The following is a 16779-nucleotide window of genomic DNA, read 5'->3' as shown; positions in this document are numbered from 1 at the left end:
AGATCTAATCCATTAAGTAAGATTTCCAAGATGATTCAACTTTTAACCCATCAGCAAATGATATCAGGACAAATAACTACCAAGGAATATGATTTTCTGATCCACAACAAAGGCAAGAAGGCATGCATATATAGCATGCCTAAAATACATAAAAGTATGACCAACCCGCCCTATAGACCAATTGTCTCTACGATTGGCACCATTAAGGAGCCATCATCAAAATGTATTGATTTCCATCTACGGCCACATATTTTTAAGATCACCTCTTACATAAAAGATACCTGTGAGATGATCAATAAAGTGGAAACCTGAATTTTGATTCGCAAAAAGATATATTAGTGACCATGGATATAGAGTCACTCTATAGCAATATTCCTCTTAACGAGGCTATAGAGGTGACAATTTGGTTTATTGAAGAATAAAAGATATCCTGCCCCAAAATATTTATCCTTTAATGTCTTAATATAGTATTAACGGAAAATATTTTTGAATTTGGCAACACCCTGTACCGTCAGGTTAATGTGTAAGCATGGGTGCGTCAGTTGCGCCGTCCATAGCCAATATTTATATGGCAGCTTATGAGAACAAATTCATATATAATGAAATTGCTCCTTTTTGGAGTCAGCCTCCCATTGGTCCAGATATATAGATGATATTTTCTTTATCTGGACCAATGGGGAGGACTCAATATTAGAATTTTTAAGTTGGTTGAATGTGACAGATCTTAACCTTAAATTTACGGCCAACTACAGTACAGACAAAGTTGAATTTCTTGATCTATTAATTAGACATGAACATAACAAACTAGAGGTCGACTTATATGTTAAGCCCACCGCAAGAAATACGTTGCTACACTTTCAGAGCTTTTACCCCAGAAATCAGAGAAAGAGCATTCCTTTCTCTCAATTTTTGAGAGTCAGAAGCAATTGCTCTAACCTCAAAGACTTTGATAGGCAAGCTGGAATAATGAGACAAAAATTTCTAGACAGGATATCCTCATCGGTTGGTATGAGACTCTTATAAAAGAGCAAGATTTTATGACCATGACCACCTGTTGAAAACTAAAACTACCAAAGATAATGTTTAACTTGTTTGTATTACTAAACACTCAACAATGGATGCAAAATTAAACAAATCATCAATGCCAATTGGCATATTTTAAATAGTAATCCTACATATACCAACAAGTTACCTAAACCTCTGTTCGCTCACCGACGGAATAGGAATATTAAAGACCTGATTGTCCACTCATGTTTTGAAGACAGAACCACCGACACTAGGTTGGTCCAGAAATCCATTCATGGTAGTGTACCCATTAGGGGAACCATGAAATGTTCTTCATGTAAGTCTTGTAACATGATTATCGAGGGAGAAACATTTACCCATAATGGGTTCACTACTAAAGCAACCAATATGTGGAACTGTAAAACAGATAATATCATATATTTCATTCAATGTCCCTGTTCACTAGGTTATGTGGGCGAAACTTCCAGACCTATTCAGGTGAGGCTGACTGAACACCGTTTAGCGATCAGAACAGGTAAAATTCAAGCTCCCTTGGTAAAACACTTTTTGGACAATAATCACAAACCTGAAGACTTTAAATGGAGAATTTTAGAGAAAATAAGAACACCAGACAATAAAGGAGGATGTAAAATCCGCAAGAAAAGGGAAGTTTATTGGATTTTCTCATTGGATACCTTTAAGAATGGTCTGAATAGGGAGATTCCATGGGAAAATGCAATAACCTAATTTACCTTTTACATCATCATGAGAGCAAATCATTCAGATAACAGCTATAGTTAATTGGATATTATGAGGATTGTCTGTATTTACAGCATATGTCAACACCAATAAAGTTGGTTGAATGGTATGCAGTTAATGGTCCTACCTCGATGTTCATTGCTTGCTGGTACGAGGTAGACACCAATGAGAGTAGTGTTCAGTTACGTCATGGGTGTTTGACGGTATAAAGTAAACACTAACGAGAGTAGCATCTGTTTACATCATGTCCCACGTGTGTACTAAGATCACTAAAGCGTGAGAGCAGCGTCTATTTACGTTACGTCCCATTTTAAGTATCTGCCGATATAAAATAAACACATATAAAATAAACACTGACGAGAGTAGCGTCTGTTTACGTCATGTCTCACGTGAATACCATGACCACTACTTAAGCGGCTATACACCAATAGGAAGGTGATACCTCCCCTCAGACGAAACACGCCGGCGGCTATTTTCTGCCTTGTACCGGGTGACATCAGTAGAAACACGCTAAAGGTAATTATTTGTCCAGATAGGGCCTATTCTCATTCTAGCATTTCTCCTTCTCATTGTCACAGATTTATATATCTGGAATTCTGGAACATGATAAATCCTTCGTATTAGAATGGTAGCGTATTACAGCGGGTATCAGCGATTGAAGATATGGCTCGAGTTGCCCCCCATCTCCTTTTCTAATCACTTGTACGTAATAGAGGGATTTTCCTACAACAATGTGTTGTTGTCTTCCCACAGGGTGGATGATATATCCCTAGCACCTGTCTTTATAAACACTTATCATGCCATCTTGGACAGCGCATGTATACAGGATTTGTATCAGGTAATATGTATATCTTTCTAACGAGATATAGACTATTTGAGCTTTCTAGTCACTCAATTACTTAATCCTATACATTTGTTCTCGGGTCGACATCATAGACCTAGACAGTGGTATAACTTTTACCATATAAATACATTTTACCGTGGAAGCATTGTGTTGACATACAGTAGTTCTTAACTCAATAGGTATAGTTGTTTCTAACTGTTATATAGACACACGTTGTCACTAGTTGATAAATAGAAGTTCGATTGTTGAACAAGTACAATATAAAGTTAGATTGTTGAACAAGTATAATATAAAATAGGTATGTCTACCTATTTAGACTGAAAATGTGATATGTAGAACAGCAACGTTTACCACCTTCTGAATGTGTTGTTGTTATCCTATTTAAGGAGCTGATTTCGAATAGATTTCGGATACAAGATTATCCTTTCAGTTAGATGACATTAAGGTTCAATTAGCCAAAGGCAATAACAAATGTAAGTTTCTTTCTTCTATATTATACCATTCGATTTACCATACGATTTACTATCTGATTGATGCCTTTTTTTAAATTGAGCATACCTGTATTGACAGGTTTGGATACTATCACTAGGAGACTTTTTTTGCCCTATGAAATTGGACACACTGGTATTTACCAATCCTTTTTGCCTTATTATGTGAGTGACTTCAAGAGTACCTATCTAGTCACTCGTATATTGATAGCTTCTATCCATTGCTATTAATTTCCCTTTCCCTATTGTTTGCTCCAAGCTCTATATCATACAATATGAGTTATCAGATAATAGAATTCTCTGTAAAGGAAACATGATCAAATATTAAGGGATACATTTGGAATTCTGAACAGTATCTTTCATAAAAAATAATTGTTAAGAGTTTGTTTAGGAACAAGTAAATTATCTGGGAAAATATGTTGTTGGTTGTGATAATAAAGTTTTGAAGAAAATGTAAAAAATGCAAAGTACAGAAGATATGTATATTATTGAGTTAAAACTAAGAAAATTGTACCTGGTAAATAAGCATAAAACGCACAAACCCCCAGACCTGAATATTGCGGATGGGGCAGAACCGACAACAATGTCGGTAGGAGAATATGAGCTTCAGTGTGACCTGGTGGATCTTCTAAGGGAAGGCGACATAGAGGGTACCCAGGAGGAAGATATTTCAATAAAAACGAATGCCCCGGGGGATACACCATTCAAGCCTAAGTCGACATTTAACCCAGTGAAGGCACATGACAATATTGATGTATTCAGTGATTTGGTAACAGTAAAATTTAAGAAACTGCATAGAACATCAATGAATAAAAACAACAAGAAAATAAAAGACAATGATGCATTTGGCAGCCTGATGAAGAAACTACAGAGTAATAACAAGGTGGTTATCAGGCAATCTGATAAGGGAGGGAATATTGTCCTCTGGCCAATGCACATGTACTTGGAGGAAGCGTTGAAACAACTTAATGACAGGCAATGCTACAGCAGAAGTGACTGGCAAACTACGAAAATTGCTTGGGACAGATTCAATACTAAACTATATTCCTGGAGAGGACAAGGGCTCTTAAGTGGAGATGAATTAAAATTTCTAAAGACAAATCATCCGATAATCCCTGTTTTTTATCTAATTCCACAAGACCACAAAGATCGGATCAAGCCACCGTGGAGGCCCATTATATCGGCCAGGGGCGGGACTTTTGCGAATGCTTCTCGTTATATCGATCATTTCCTCCAGGAATTTGTAAAAACTTTGCCATCCTACATAAAAGACACCATGGACTTCTTGGAAAAAATCAAGACAATTATATGTGACAGTGAGTACTTATTGATCACACTTGATGTGACTGCACTATACACTAGTATTAACCATACTGATGGTATGAGAGCAGTCACACATTTTTTGAATAAGAGACCGGTATGCATGTTGGAACACAATAACATGATCAAAGAAATGTTGGAAATTTGTCTAACTAATAACTATTTCCTATTTCAAAATCAAATGTTCCATCAACTGAGAGGAGTTGCGATGGGGGCCTGGTTCTCCCCCAGCTACGCATGCTTGCACATGGGGCTGTGGGAGGAGCAGGTCCTGGGTGTCGCGTATGCAGAGGTCGTGACCAATAAGGTTGTGTCATGGTACAGGTTCATAGATGACCTTTTTATAATTTGGAGGGGGTCAACTATAGAATCTAAGCAGTACATTTCGGACATCAATGTCAATGATCTGAATTTAAAATTTACCGGCATGATTAGTAATAACAAGGTCAGTTTTCTAGATGTGGAAGTCTATGTTGAAGGAGGCAAGCTCCAAACTAAGTTACATCCCAAGGAGACCGCGGGCAACACGGTTCTCCATGCGTCTAGCCAGCACCCTGGTCATCTGATCCGAAGTATCCCTTACGGGGAGATGCTGAGGATCAGAAGAATATGTAGCACAGATGAATCCTGCTTGGCATCACAACTTAACAGCAAGGAAAGGTTTCTGGAAAGGGGCTATTCGGAGGTCTTGGTTGCAAAAGCAATGATGAGAGCCAACAGAACGAGTACTCTGCTCAATACTGAGGGCAAATTTAATGAAAGATCAAATGCGAAAGTTAGCGCAGGTGGCCAACCAAGAATAATTACTGCGTATAGCCGCCAACACAAGCAATTACAAAAGATTATTCGCAAGAATTGGCCAATAGTCAAGCGAGATCCCGTGATAGGCAAAACATTGGCTGACTCTCCAGCCATAACTTACAGTCGTGCCAGGTCAATGAGCGATATGCTTGTGAAGAGTAGCCCGGAGGTTGTGAGCAGAGATAATTAACTCATGAAGAGTAAAGGCTTTATCAAGTGCGCTGTCTGCAAGGCATGCACCATGGGGAAAAACAAAACGATGTATATGTCCCCATTTAGTGAGGCTCCGATCCCGATCACCAAGAAGATGACATGCAAATCAGATTTTGTCATCTATGTGCTGGAGTGTGCGTGTGGGCTACGGTACGTGGGTAGCACCAAGCTACAGGTCCACAAGCGCATACTACAGCACATGAGGGCCGTTAACAACAAGGATGAAGCATACCCTGTGGCGAGACATGTCAACTCTTGCCACAATGGGGATTTGGGGTGCCTCAGTTATTATGCTGTAGATATGGTGCCGCCACTCCGCAGAGGAGGCAACAGGGAAGCACGCCTGAGGTTACTAGAGACTAGATATATTCTTGAACTCAACACCAAGACACCGAATGGCCTCAATGCGACAGAGGACTTGTACACATGCTTGTAGATTGAAACAGTAAGATGAATGATACATGCACCAGTACAAGGCAGTCCTTCGAGAAAACCCTGCGTGATATGTCATCTAAACTGAACAAACCTGCTTTTTTAAAAATCAATTTATTTTATTTATCACTAGGGATAATTATATCATTTACACGTATAGATGCACAGGGTGTAACATGACCGTGTGGGCAGTGTAGATGCAGTTATCCACAAACAAATCCTCCCCTTTGCACTTTAAACCCAGGAAAGAGAGACATCTGAATTGCATATCTTTGCACATTTAAAGCAGATTTTGCACATACTTTTATCAATGTGTATTAATGAATTCAATGAAATTGTTATTGGGATTCGTTGTTTGATAATGGTGTACATATGTAATGAAATAGTAGCCCTGATTTTACATTTGATATAGTGTTAAATGACAAAGAATATTTAATATTTATAATTATATATATTGAGAAGTTTGCACAATATTTATTTTGGGTCGATACATTGGGGAGCATTACAAGTGAAAACGATGCAATTTATATATTTTAGCAATGTTGCTGAATATACTTTGTGGCGCTTTGTACGCTATTCTATTGTGAAGGTTGTGGAGTAGGCAGTAGTCTGTTGTTCATTTCTACAGACCCACGGTCAGGTGACCCATGTATGCACTTTAAAATCACGAGGTGTAATTGACCATGTCATGTGATCAAGGGCTTGAGGGCCCGAAACGCGTCATGGCGGACAAGAGGTTGCACTAATAACAACCAGCAAATTCACCTGATTGGGTCCGGTTCGTTCTTTACATCCAGCAAAATGGTATGCAGACGAAGTTCCTGGCATTATTGAATGTATGTCTATTATTATTCACAGGTGTATGTGTGGCTACTCCTGAAGAAGGCAGTGAATACGCCGAAACGCGCGTCGATTGATTATGCCACTTATTGTATTAAAGAGATTTTTTTTTGCATTTGTATTTTATATATTATTGTGTTTTCAGATATTTTATTATACTGTTCAAACTTTTTAGTTTTTGGTCAGCATAATTTTTAACTTGTATGATTATATGATATCATTAAAGTGAATTAATTTTATATGTTCGTTTTCCTATCTTTTTTCCCAATGCACTTGTTTCCTTTGATTGATTGCCTAGTAAGTTTTCTCTCATATTCCAATTGGCATATCCTCAATGCAGAAAAAGAAACAACACAACTGTTTACTCACCGATGCAATAAGAACTTGAGGGACCATGTGGTCAGATCTAGACTGAGGTTCACCATCAAACCTATGCTTTATAGAATGCAGTACAATTGAGCGTTCATGGAGAACTGGTATGGGATATTGAACAAATGCTCACTGGACCTAATACTATTACTCATTGAAGAACTCTCGCAAACTATCCATGAATTAGAGGACGGTATTGATAATATCAAACATGATTTGTCTAGTAGAATGGAAGATAATTGGAAACAATTTCTAGAGGATTTACATAAAAAACTAGCTACAAATGGGAAAGAACTACTGGAAACCAAAACTCAGAAAACTTAAACATGACACAATTGACTATAAGCTAAACAAAGGTAATACCTGGCAGCAGTGTATTCCCAGAGAAGATTCACTAAGACGACCAACACGTCATCAGAAGAAACTATGGTGTCTGATAAAGACATTGAGACAACAAAAGCCCCAATTAAAATTCTTCCTAGCCGATCAGAAACTTCACAAGATATTCCCTTGGAGAAACATAATTTGAACAGCACTTCCTTGGCGTCTTTTTAATCCCAATCTCCATAACAGTAGTTACAAAAAAACTTGGAGAGAAAGAGGAAAAAGAACAAACAAAGAAGGGTTTAAGGCACCAGAACAAAGTCTAGTGATCAACACTTCTTCCACTTCATTAACTGCTACCCAAAGAGCTGTGCTCAATAAAAGTACTTCTTTCGTTCCAACTCACAATAGCACTTCATTAGGAGGTTGAAGTTGCATTTTTTAAATTCATGCAAATCCTGTGACTAAGAAAATTGCTTGAGAATATAATTCCAGTCCAAGATACAAAACAAGTCACCTCTATCCTGGAATTTAAATCAAAAAGCTTCTTCGTGGCTCTCATTGCTCACACAACCTTAGACATATTTAAACAACTTTTCAAGAAGGATCTCAGTAAGTTGAACTACAAAAAAACAAGACAAAGCAAGTTCAACCTTAGCAGGGCTACAAACCGCACACTACGAAGTTTGGCAAAGAATCCCGATAAATTCCAGAAAGCAGACAAAGGTGGTGCCTTGGTTATGATGCATAATAGTTTTTACCAAGCCAGAATTCAGGCACATGTAGAGGATACATCTACATACTTGTGAATGAATTCAGATCCTACTTTGGAAATCACCAATCTTTTGCAAAAAATACTCTCTAAAGCAATTGAAATGGATCTATGAGGAAACAATCTTATTTAACCACACAATTTCCTAGGAGACTAAGTTATATATGCTGGCCAAAATCCACAAACGCAAGACAGATCCCCCATTCCGGCCTTTAGTATTTGGGTGTGGTTCTCTGTTCAAACCTCTAGGCAAATACCTGGATGCATTCTTTCAACCATTTGTGCAGACATGGCATACATATACATCCAAGATACCACAGACATTTTACGACTGGATGAATTACCACCTATGGGAGATGAAGAATGGCTTTTATGCACCATCAATGTTGTGTCTTTATATACATCTATCCCACACTCAGTGGATCTAAAAACAATTGAATGGACACTTTTACAACAACCTGAGATAGGAGCAACCAAAGTTTTTCTGTTGGAACTGCTTAATTTTTGCCTAATCATAGCTACTTTAAATATAAAAAACAATTCTACCTCCAATTGAGCGGGACTTCCATGTGTTTTGCAGGTGCCCTGGCATATGCCAAACATATCTGGGCAAATTTGAACATGATCTTGTTCTTTCCAATCCAAATTGAATCGAAAATGTGTTATGCCTGCGTCGATATAATGAGATCTTTTTGGTGTGGAAATAAAACTTAAGTCACCCTAATGGAAAACATCAATATATTAAATTTTAGGAACCCCAGGATTTAATTTACTCACACTATCTGTAAGTCCGGTTCGGCATTCCTGGATATATGGATTGAACTGACATTTGGAACCAAAACAACAGTTTACAAGAAATCCACGGACAGAAATAATTGTTTACCATTTCAAAGTTTTCAGCCACCCAGCTTAATCCGTAATTTACCCTACTCACAATATTTAAGAGTCAGGAGAATTTCCTCAACATCTCTACGTGCAGAGTGACACTGGCAGAACAAATATAGATTCATTAAAAGAGGATAACCAACGCAATTGCTGGAGGAACATGAACATAGAGTGTTCTCTACTATTAGAGAGAAATTGTAGACAAAAAAAACCTAGGAATCTAGCAACAGTATTAGTTTTGTATCTACATTCTCAAAAAAAACAAATCAACTATGATCAAAAACATTATCCATAATCAGTGGGAAAATTACTGCAAGAATCAGATTTTCATGGACATTTTGACAAATGACCACTATTTGCTTACACCAGATCACATAACCTCAAGGAAATTGTCCAAAAAGATTCAGATGATTGATCAAACAAGAGAAGGAACAAAAAAATTATCACAATTGTGTTCACTGTAATAATGTAACAACCGGTAACATCGTAGTGTATTGACGGACAGGAGAGAAGAATAATTTGACCAATTTAGCCAATTGTATTTCCAGTAACTTAATTTATGCCAAATGCCTTTGTGGCTTATTGTACATTGGAAAAGCTGAAAGGAAAATTAAAGTCAGCCTTTCAGAGCACAAAAGCAAAATCTGCAATAATCATTAATTCTAACTTGGCAGCCCATTGGATTGAACACAGACATTCTATTGCACAGATGAAGTTCCAAATTATAGAGGTATTACACAAAACAGTAGACCGAGAACACCAAAATATTACTCCAACATGAACTAGATTGGATCAGGAAACTAGATACTGTGAACCCGAAAGGGCTGAATGACTAACTAGAGACAGGATGCTTTCTGTGATGGAATCTTCGGAGTCCATCGCACATCCCACTTGATATTTGTAATCATAATCAAATACAGGTCTATTAACAAATGTTGCACTACCCAATGATTGTTTTAACCCCTTGCATGCTGATGACGGCCCCCAGCCGTCATGCACTACAGTGCTCACGTGCTGATGACGGCTGGGGGCCGTCATGACCGCACCCGCACTGAAATCTGCAGCACTGGAGCAGAATTGGCCCAGCATGGAAGGGGTAAAACTATGCCATGTACATAAAACTTTAACTCCATTTTCATTCTGGCCATACTGATATTGACAGACTCCTACCACGTTACAGCTTTATTTAAAGACAACTGAGTGCGATTTGTAGACGATCCGCAATTTTTGGGACAGCGCACTCAATCATTTACCCATCCTCATACTAATGAGGTTTCACCAAAGAGCACTAACTAAAAAGATTAAAAGTCATCTGTCTAAAGTTCCAATATTTCACCATGAGTGAAAAAGTCTATTTCCTACACGGAATTATTACATGATATTTTCTGAGTAAGCAGACCATGCACCCAGGATTACAATGTCTTACGAGGAGATATCGAATCTCACTGAACACAGAGCTGAAATATTTAGTTTTTCAAATGACGAAACACAACAGATTTATTCATAATGGAGGAAACAGAGCACCAGCATGGGATCAATACGATCTAACATAAAACAACTACTGTACGTTTCTAACTAGCAATTAACCGTCTACATGCAAGTATCAATATAAAGCACAACGAATACCAAGAGGTTTAAGGATCTCCTTAAAATCCACCTCATGTAAGACCACCAACAGATTCACCGAAAAGTGGTACGCCATTTTAAATAAGTGCTCATTAGATTTAATACTATTAATCATGGAAGAACTATCAAAACTCTTGGAAGACATAAATAAAGAGGTTAACAAGCTGAAACAAGAATTGGGGGGGAAACACTTAACAGACAACTGGACATATACACCAAGGAAATAAAAGAAAGGAAGATTAGAAAATTTAAGAGATACAATTGACTACAAACTTGGAGAAATGTTTACCTGGGTAGATATCCATGCACGTCGTAGACAACAGACAACGCAGGAAGATCTACGGATAACGAAGCTTCATCCTCTGATGATTCTCAATATAAAAGTCAACCTTTTATACGACGAGAGAATAAAGGACCCAAAACAGAAAGAGAAAAGGAAGGCCCAACAACATCAATCACACCACCAGTGGGAACAACACAGAGTTCTTTTTTAGAGAAAGGTCAAGGACCACATGGAGAACCAGGAGGGGGGGAGGGTGTTCAAAAACAAAACAACTACCACAGCAAGTGGTGAAAGGTAAGAGAGGCCAGAGAATCTAGCTGTAAACATCTCTAAACATTGTTTCACAGAATTTCAAATCAACACCTTACTGAAAGGAACATCTTTTAAACCCACCTACCACTCTAATACATTGGAAGCTCTAATAAGCTTCTACAAATGTATTTGTACATTAAGATTAAGACACTTTTTTGAGAACATCATGGAAAAAAGGATGATCAAAAGACAGACAACTTGTTGTTATTACATAACAAAAGCAATTTCATGGCCCCTATCAGCCACAATGTTTTAGACGCCTTTGAAGCGGTTTTACAAAAAGACCTATGCACCATCTTTAAACACCCTAGATCCAAATCATCAAACATTACACAAAAAGAAAGGCAATCTATGGATCAAATAGCTTCAAACTCATATAACACTATCCGTCAAGCAGATAAGGAAGGAGCACTGGACGTCATGGACACGGATTACTATTTGGAAAATGTAAATATTCATGTACAAGATGACAACACTTACATGAAATTATCCTTTTATCCAAAAAATTCGTTTAACAAAATCCTTTCAAAAATCATTGACAAAACCATACATGATTTCGAAAATCTATAAACCTACAACACAACCGCCATTCAGACCCACTGTATCTACAATAAATTCAATTCATGAACCAATTGGGAAATACCTGGATAAACATCTTCAGCCTATTGTGCAAAATATGTCTACATACATAAGGGATACTACAGACTGTTTAAACATATTAGAAGAAGTAAAATCGGATACTACGCAGGATAGGATTCTCTGCACAATTGACGTAAAGTCATTGTACATGTCAATTCCACATAATTTTGGTATTCAAGCGGTGGAATAGTTCTTAATGGATACGGAAAAAGATGAAGATCTTAAAGTGTTCCTCATGGAGTTATAAGTAACACTTTACACTTTACACTTTTTGAACTGCACAAAAGCTGAGGCACATAATAAATAGTCACGGTCTGTTAGATTGGCTTTAGTCATCAAAGTATGGAAAAGGAAGTCCAAAGGCGATCTTTGCTTTTCCTCCGTATATCCTTTATTTCATATCAACAATACGTTCATAACATCCAAGACAGGCAGCAGACACGTGTTTTATCTGAAAGGACTTTCTCAAGGCTGTAAAGAATTAAAATCTAAATTCTAAAACCATGGATAATATAACAATATCTGAAAGATGACTACCATAACAACCACAAACATGTCAAACAAAACATCAGCATGGAGGAAAGAGACACTGTACACACTATCCACCGTCAACGAGCTAGTGATTAAAGAAGCCAACAAGGGCGGAAACAGTCATGAACAGAAGGGACTAGGTCATGGAGATCTACCGCCAATTGACAGATCACTCTGCATACGAGGTAGTACCACACAATCCATTGAGAGGGGTCAACACCTTCATAGAGAAAAAATTTGAATTTTGGAGTATACAGGGATTGGTCACAGAGACCGAATGTAGATATCATTTTAATCCCACACCAACAGCACCATGTATTTATGCACTAACAAAAGTACATAAGGGCAATGCATTCCCACTGGGTAGGCCCATCATTTCCGGAATTGGAGCCCCCAAGGATAAACTGAGTATATTGATCTGTTTCTCCAACCCTTGGTACCTAACTTGCCATTGTATCCAAAAGATACAAAGGATCTACTTATTAAAGTGGATGACTTTGAATGGTCAGAGGGCAATCTGCTGGTTACACTAGACGTTAGCTCATTGAAAACTTGTAATCCGAGGGACAAGGGCTTGGAAGCAGTACCATATTTTTTGGATACTAGGAGTGCAACTTTATGTGACCAATACACCATGCTCATGGATTTGATAACTTTTGTTCCGGATAACAATTTTTTCTACACTATGGTAAATGGTTCAGGCAAACAAAGGGGTAGCTATGGGTGCAAATCTTTCTCTGTCCTTCGCGAACCTCTATATGGGCCTATATGAGAAGGTCCATGTTTGGACACGGTGCCCAGCAATTTACACCGAACACATCATTCTATGTACAAGGTACATGGATGATGTGCTTATGTTTTAGTCAGGCACACTTAGAGCCCTGGAAGAATGTATTGTTTGCCTAAATGAAAAAACCTTTAACATACATTTACATATAAATCTTGTGACATCAGCATAGACTAACTAGATACCACACTGTATGTGGCAGACAACAGATCAGGTCTAAATGATTTCGTAAGAAAACGGCATGCAATGCAGTATTGCATGCGTCAAGTGCCCACCCACAGACACAGATTGCAGTCTTTCCATATGGGAGAGGATTAGATTGTGGCACAACTGTAGCTCAGACACTGATTTTGAAGTAGAACTAAAGAACCGGGAGAAAAGGTTTATCGATAGGGGCTATTCTGGACATACTATATCTAGATCAAAACATAAGAATGACAAAGTGAAACAAACTGATCTTTTACAGAACAAACAAAACTCACGTAAGAACTAGAATGAAGATAGGAAATGGAAGCCTGCCCTTGTGATTCCTTTTAGTGCAGCTAGTCCGGACCTTCACAGGATTTTGGTAAGGCATTGGCATATCTTAAATATTGATGATACATTGCGTAAGACCATTACAGAAAAGCCAAATGTCACACACAGTCGGGGGAAGAAACTCCGACAAACTCTATGCCAAAGCTATCTAGGACCAACCCCAGCTACCACCTGGTTACCATCACTGCCATCAGGTTTCTACAAATGTGGGCAATGCAACATGTGCGGTCTAGCAAAGAACAAAGTGATAGAGTTTCAGTACAATACACAAAACAACCTATAAAATCAACAACTTTATCAATTGCAACTCAAAACGTGGTCTATTGTATTGTGTGCTGCTGCAGTTTGATCTACATAGGCAGCATGATACGAGCACTTTAGGAACGGATCCAAGAGGATGTACGGGCTATTAAGAACTAACACTGAATACCCTCTAGCAGTACACCATAATACCATGCAAAGTGCTGAGGACCAAATAAAAATTACTTTCCATGGAATTGCAACACTAAAAGATTCCAATAGGGGTGGAGAGAAAATCTATACCTCAGGCAACTGGAGAGTAGGTGGCTTATAAGACTCAGGGCAGTTGATATGGGTCTTAATTTAGACAGGGAACTACACACATATTTGTAGTAATGAGTCCAAGTGAAATTTGGTAGTGATCCGCATACATAAACTGTTCTGGTATTATTGCTGTTAGTCTGTATGCCCCAGCAAACACTGATGTCGCTATAGGCACAATTGGGACTTGATCTGATGAATAGTGGTCCTTCATTACTGTTTTAGAGAAAAATTTCAAAATGCATGCAAATCTGGGTTTGGAAGGGATAATTTATGACATACGCTCTATATCTTCGATTATATAATATGTTCAAATGCTTAAAGAATCTGAGATATGCAACTAGCACATGTTTGTGTGTTTACCAATGATGACATCGAACGGGGATAAACCTGGGAAGTGTATCTAAAAAAATACGGACATGCAGCAGCGATGTTTACCTATGGGGATTATTCTATACATTAAATCACAGTGTATTATATGTATGTCAGCAAAAAAATATCAAGCTAGATATACTGGGTGTATAGCACACCATATGAATCAACATTATTTATATTTTTGGATCAAAGGAGAGGTCAGTACTGTTGGTCACCCCTTACATTAACATATGGTAAAGAGGGGATACACTTGCTTTTATGTGCATGCCTTTCTGTAACAGTTTGTTTGCAAATGAATACTTTTTCTGATTTCCCTCACATTGGATGCTTACTGACTATACTAAATATTTTTTTAGTTAAATATATGCACTCTACTTGAACATTCAGGTCAGTCTTCACCACTTCAAAATGGCAACCATGTTGAGTGGTATGAGCCTCTAACTCCCCTTTCTATGTCTATGGTCATACGTCTCGCATTTAAATGCGGTCGTTTGACAGCGTCTCGTAGCTATCGGGATTATACACGGTCTGACTGGTCACCGCCTCAGGTATTTGGATAGAAAGTTCTTATTCCGCTATGGATTTTAGACAGTGAGCAGCGCGCAATTCTTATTTTACAGTTTGTGCCACAAGTGCTTGCCATCTTTTTATAGGCTTATCACTGCCTGGCTGTTATACACAGAGGGAGCGGTAGCAGAGATAACCAGATCCCTTTGCCACAGGTAACTACGGAGAGTTGTGTTTCAGTTTTTTTTGTGACTATTTATACATATAAAAAAGAACTTTCTGCCTACTAGCGCATTGTTGTACTTGGCCCTTCCGGTAGTTCACCCCTAAACTTCTTGCTTTTGTATACGACTTGGTGTTGGCTGTTTTTGGCTTTTGCGCACTTTACCACTGTGTATCAGTGTAAAGTGCATGCGCACTCCGTGTGCATGTTGTGAGGGAGGCCTGCCCTCCCATAGGAATGCATGGGGAATGCGAGTATCCATGGTAGTTCCTAATGCGTCCGGAGTGCAGGGTCGCTTTTGGTATGTGAAGGACAGAAAAAATGATGGACCCTTCCTAGAGTCAGCACCTGACTGGCTATTCCCCCGTAAAGTTCTTTAACCCCTAAATTAAACCAGGGGGTTGTGTGCACACTGAATGGCACCCATCATCACCGTGCCTAATTATATTTTCCCTCAGTCTAAATCTTTCCTAGTAACATGGTCAGACACACAGGCCGAGTACACACTGCATGCCGCTTGTACATATCTGTCTCCTGTTTGATGTAATCACATGTGTTTTTTCTAACTGTATATAATGTTTATAAACTTGTACATATCCCCAGGCCCATGTGTATTACCCTGCGGATAGATTGTATGTGGGCCAACACCTTAATATCACATGCATGCATAAAGCTCCACGTCTATCGTAGCAATGCTTTTTAGAATGTTTTGTTGATGTAAATGTTTTTAGATTGAAAGTTGAACTTTGTACATAAAAACTGATTGAATGTATATATATTTTTTACCGACAGCCCTGAAGAAGTCCCAGTTTGGGACGAAACGCGTCGGCTGTATGTGTTTCACTGCTTATCGAAAATAAAGAATACAAGAAGAACTTCAACATCTCTGAGATATTTCTCCTCATTGTGCTTTAATACCATTTGCACTTATTGTTTCATGTTTTGTGGTGCACCTTTGCGGTTGTTTGTTTTGCATTGAAATTCCCTAGGGAAGAGGCACGGTGATGATGGGTGCCATTCAGTGTGCACACAACCCCCTGGTTTAATTTAGGGGTTAAAGAACTTTACGGGGGAATAGCCAGTCAGGTGCTGACTCTAGGAAGGGTCCATCATTTTTTCTGTCCTTCACTTCGGTTTCACCCTCATTAGCACTGACATACCCCATACCGAGATCACACATTTCTATCATTATATAAGTGGGACTCCTTTTAAAAAAAGTGTCTCCAAACATGACCAGCTTCAAAGATAGACGCCAGGAGCTTGCCCAGGATTTATTCACACCTGGGGCCAAAACAACAGGCACAACAATTCCTAAGGAAGATGGCTTAAAAGCCAAGTTTAAAAAA

This window comes from Lissotriton helveticus, chromosome 12, assembly GCF_964261635.1.
Source record: "Lissotriton helveticus chromosome 12, aLisHel1.1, whole genome shotgun sequence".
In the NCBI taxonomy this organism is placed as follows: Eukaryota; Metazoa; Chordata; class Amphibia; order Caudata; family Salamandridae; genus Lissotriton; species Lissotriton helveticus.
Note: the sequence above shows the minus strand (reverse complement) of the source record.